General features: G+C 44.2%; 1 non-coding gene across 1 annotated transcript; it reads right to left on the minus strand.

The window, feature by feature from the left end:
• Window positions 1–315: 315 nt before the first annotated feature.
• TRNAA-CGC (transfer RNA alanine (anticodon CGC)) lies at window positions 316–388 on the minus strand. Its single transcript has one exon. It is a non-coding gene; the product is annotated as a tRNA-Ala (tRNA).
• Window positions 389–5,542: the final 5,154 nt, after the last annotated feature.

The raw sequence follows: 5,542 nt of genomic DNA on the forward strand, positions 1-5,542 counted from the left end.
TCTCCTTCTATGAGGTCTTCTAAAGTCTCATATAAGGCCATCACTTCAGTGAGCAATTCTTCTTGGTCACACCAAGTTTCTTCAAGTGCGGAATTTATATATATATATATATATATATATATATATATATATATATATATATATATATAAACGAGAAGAAATGGGGTTAACCGAGGGGCCCGATTTTTATTAGTCATATCATAAGAAGCCAACAAACATTGACACCAAGGACAACACAGGGGAAATACTTGTGTTTAATAACTGAAATAAAGAAACGATAAGTTAATGAAAATTAAAGTGGATGAAAAAACAACTTGCCGCCGGTGGGAACCGAACCCACAACCTTCGCATTGCGCGTGCGATGCTCTACCAATTGAGCTACCACGGCGCTGTTTCCCCATCCTCTTTCTTGGTTATTTGTGTGTCCTAGTAGAACCCTGGGAGTGTTAGCCAGCGCCACCACTCACAGACCTTGGCGGCGGACGTGCAACGTCCTTTTTGCCGCAGGCGTCACGAGAACGTGATCTTTTTGGGTGAAGGCAACTGGTCAATAAACCCACATATGCTACCTGAAGGCACCAATGTTGCCGGATTCGAGACCCTCGTTATGTAATAAACGAGAAGAAATGGGGTTAACCGAGGGGCCCGATATTTATAAGTCATATCATAAGAAGCCAACAAACACTGACACCAAGGACAACGTAGGGTGAATTACTTGTGCTTAATAAATGAAATATTGCTCCCAAGGTTCTACTAGGACACACAAATGCCCAAGAAAGTGAATGGGGAAACGGCGCCTTGGTAGCTCAATTGGTAGAGCATCGCACGCGAAATGCGAAGGTTGTGGGTTGGGTTCCCACCCGCGGCAAGTTGTTTTTTCATCCACTTGAATTTCCATTAATTTATCGTTTCTTTATTTCATTTAGTAAGCACAAGTAATTTCCCCTATGTTGTCCTTGGTATCAGTGTTTGTTGGCTTCTTATGATATGACTTATATATATATATATATATATATATATATATATATATATATATATATATATATATATATATATGGGGTTAGGAAAGCTGGTTAGCCCTCCCTCCCCCCCCCCCCGTCCCCCGGAAAAATTGGAGCTTTCCGCCTATGATCCAAGGTATATGAAAGCTATCAGAAAAGCTTCCTCATCGACGTACATTTCACGAGAAAATCACGGGGTGTTGAAAAGATCACCATCTGAGTGTTGGGGAAAGAGCTTCTGTCAAGGAAAATTAAAAGTTTCAGTGACGTTTCACTTTATGGAGAAGAGAGAGAGAGAGAGAAGGGAAGACGGAAAGGCAGGGAGGTTAACCAGACTGCGTCCAGTTTGCTACCCTACCTTTATGGAGAAGCTACGCGCAAGCGTATGGATGCCGCGAGCATGCACAGCGGGCAACGCGGCGTCGAAGCACAAACGGAAAGGGCGCGAACGCGGTCACTACATTGATGTCGACGGTGCAAAGCCTGATGTGCTGCAGGGAAAGCGCATATTGCTGCACATGCAATAAAGAGACGCTGCGAACATGCCCATTGAGCACCGTGGCGTCGAACCACAAATGGAAAGGGCATGAAGACGGCGATTGTCTTCTCTACCACCAGACGCCTTGCTCCTCAGGCGCTCGCTTCCCTCGCGGTGACAAGCATAATCTCGTAGTTTGACAGACGGGGCATCTACGCTTGTGCGTTAAAGCAATATATGACGTCACGCCCGGAAGTGGAACGACGCCGCGATATCATATTCTTTCGGCCGAAACTTTAATTTTCAGCATTAGAGTGTCCAAAATGAAGAATGGGGCTGACAGATGGAGTAGCACACTGTGGTGGAAAGTTAAAACAGGGATAAAGTGGCTCAGAAAGGCCGGCCAACATTTCGATAGAAGTAGCTACTTTCGTGAAAAGTGGTCTCGTCATCCTCGGCATGCTAGGTTTAACGGCTTAGTAGAGTGACGTCACGTGCGGTTGTCGGTGGCGGCTGGTTGTAAAGGGAGAATCTGCAAAGAAAATAAGCGCTGTCGCCTGACGTCTATAGGCGTGGTTTCTAAAGAAAGAAAAAGGACCAAGAGGTGACCAAAAACAAGAATAGAAAAAGAAGGGCATAGTAGTGTGTTGGGGGAGCGAGAGATTAGAGAGCATTCAGGGGTGTCGTTGGCGGCATGCTTTTGTGGCTTCAGAAGAGCCGGTCAGCCGGTCATTGCGCGAATAACAAAAAAGACCAAAAAAGACATCGCTTGAAAGAATGACTTGAGTAGCGTTTTCAAGGAATTAAGTTGGCGACAAGGAACCTGCGCTGAATTGCATGGAGTAGCTGGAAGCCAGCGGCTTGGCCTTTCAAGGGACATTAACCGCAGGAGCTCAACGTAGGTGCCATCACGGTGGTATACAGGAGCGGCGAGACGCCAGGACACCCGAAAAAGGTGTCCTGGCGTCTGGCACTGTGGATTGTGTTGGTAAGGGTGTTTCAAAAAGAAAAAAAAAAGAAAAGGAACTGTCAGAAAAGGAGGGGGGGGGAGTACCAAAACCGGAATAGCAAGTAGGAGGATGACATGAGTGAGAGTGGGAGGGGGCAGATGTAAAAATTATGGGGTTCTACACGTCAAAACCACTATCTGATTATGAGACATGCCGTAGTGGGGGACTCTGGAAATGTGGGCCGCCAGGGGTTCTTTAACGTGCACCTAAATCTAACTACACAGATATTTTCGCATTTCGCCTCCATCGAAATGCTAGACGGTGCAGGTGTATATGGGAAACAGGGCTATACAGTTGATATATGCGTAAGAGCGCGGAAGACTATATTAAATTGAGTAGTAGGCAACGAAAAATTGGAAATGGAGGGATAGGTGAGGTTTAGAATTGAGATTAGCTGGTGGGATAATGTGTTTTTTGACTTAGTTGATTGTGACTTTGTTGAAAATTGCAGATTTAAGTTACAGCGTTTAGCGATTTGAAATTGCCACGTGCCAAATTAATTCCCGTCGGGTGTAGGCACTTAAACTTGTGTATGAGGTATGATTCCGCATACTTCATATGTCGAGGTGAACGGAAATTTGTTTGTATTTACAGAGCCTTGCTTTGTCAAATTTATGACCATGTTCGTTGAGGTGGCTGGCTACGGCTTTCGGTAAATTATATTTTGCATCTGTGCGGTGACCGTTGAGTCTTGTATGAATTTGTTGTCCAGTCTCACCTAGGTATTGTTTACTACAAAGGGCACATTCCAGACTGTAGACTACGTTGCTTCATGTGAAGGTGAAACTCGAAGTTACCTTGTGTGAATAATTGGACGCTGTAAGTGTGAAATATTGATTATTTTCCTAATATAAGCTTGGAGTTTGCTCCAAGGAGCTTATGCTCAAGTGTTCTTTCAGCCTGCCTCTTTACGCCCCTTAAGAATGTGAGGGTGTAGGTTGGAGATAAATGCTAGCGCCAGAGAGGTCTCTAAAGCCAGTTTCCTTTTATGCGCCTAGTTCAGAGGGTTCTGTTCTGAACTATGCTCCGGGGACCGGCTCTGGCCCCCAGAAGCGACCCATGAAACATTGCGCTATTGCACGTCTTCATGGGAGCCGGCTTCAATGCAGTTACAAGATCACGCCACGACGCGACATCTTCCGAGGCAGCACTAACCAATCAGGAGCTTCATGGTACCATCGCGTGAAAAGCACGTCTCAGTCACCCTGCCAGAAAACGTGTCCAAGTTTTCTCGACTTCACCCAGTCGCACTTGGTCCAGAGAGTTTTCACCAGCTTTTGGCCCGCGAAGCTTCTACATGCAAGTAGCTGTGTAAAGCTCCATTCATCGGTCCACCGCATGCAGCAGGTTGCAGTACAAGCATGCATATTACGGTAACATGAGAGGATATCTTTAAAGAATGAGAAAAAGACTGTCCAAGGACAGCTTGTAGTGGGGCAAACTATAATCTGTCACTATTAATTGAAGCGGAAAAATGTTTCGAAAAAGAAAGGTCGTAGGGCAAGTAATAAAAGCTGATGAAGTTGAGATTCTCAAAATCAGGATTTTTTTCACCACCTGATCTACGAGCAGGTGCCCTGTGTGAACTGCGTAGACATGCTCTGTAGTTTGAAACCTGTTGTCCCAGGCGCTGTTTATAAGCTGGCACGTGCTCAATCACCGCCGGTTTCATGAAGTTCTAGAGGCAACGAATACTTAGTTGGTAGTCGTGGTGTATCAGATGGCAACTCTCCTATAATTTATTAGTGGCTCAGCCACAAAGAGTTCTTTCACCAGGTTAATTCATTTATCCGCGCAAGAAAGTAAGCTTAGCATGCCATTCGAAAATTCTTATTCTGACGTAAAGATATCTTTTGAAGTAATTCGGTCTCGTCAATGAGTTAAATGTCGATTGCGGCAATAATTATTAATGTTAAATGGCACACTACGAAATATATAAATTGAGATATCATGGCTCCGATCACAGAAAACATAAAGGAAGAAATTGTGCGGCGTATCGAACGCGTGAGAGAGAAGGCAAAAATTTGATAAAGAAAAGGAAGTGACAGCTGCCGTGACAAACACACACAAAAGGGAGGCCTCGAGAAATGAAGATAGAACACACCCGCTTTTGTAGATTTTCAAAAGAAAGGGAAGTACGAATGTGTACCACGCAGCAACTGGATAACGCTTTCGAGCGGACAGAATGGAAGAGGACATGGAAAAGCTTTCAATACCACAGCTGAGAACCATTGCCCACGCCACGTTGAAACTGCCACAATGAGTGTTACAGTGAAAGTGGTGAAAAACCCGTGGATGGTAGCAATTTTACTTATCCCCTGTCTGTATAATCAGGCTTTTTCTACGTTCCTTTCTATCTTGAACGCACTTTGTTAAACCCAGTGTGATTGCGAGAAGAAACTGTAATGTTTCGTCTTGTACAATCCCACAACCAGAAGACGCAATGTGCGGAGGAAACGCATTCCTCAGACTGCTAACTACGAGCTGAAAAGGTGAGATGGACGAAAAACTAAAAACGCACAAATGTATCGTTATCACAACTATACCGCAAAGGATAAAAAATGGTCGCGTGATATTAGCGCATACATGGCGTATTTAGCCCGAAACACCCTTGGTTTAGTATTCCAAACGGCGTAAATTAAAACACTGTAAACATATTCGCACGTGTGTGGCTTTCCTTGATTTTAGGTAGTGCTTGAGCATCCCTATACAATATCCATGGAATCGAGTCTTCTTGGCTATTATGTCGCGCTTTGCGGTCTACTTCAATTTTTTTTTAATTATAACCAAATAAACAGTTCTGCCCAGCAGCGCCGAATATTCAATGCCAAAGTGATTGAATGGCATTCATATTCTTTTTCTTTTGGAAAGCTGCAGCCCCTGGCTATTAAAAATAAAAAATCAGTTTTGTTCGGCTTACTATTACATATTTAATGCGTACACGACACTTTGGTGGGGCGAGATTTCAAGGTTTTGTGATGCTGCGTGGCGGATGATCGTATTACGAATGTCACATTCGGAATATGATCCTTTAAGCAGCCAATTGCGAAACA

This window comes from Dermacentor variabilis, chromosome 4 (assembly GCF_050947875.1).
Source record: "Dermacentor variabilis isolate Ectoservices chromosome 4, ASM5094787v1, whole genome shotgun sequence".
Lineage (NCBI taxonomy): Eukaryota > Metazoa > Arthropoda > Arachnida > Ixodida > Ixodidae > Dermacentor > Dermacentor variabilis.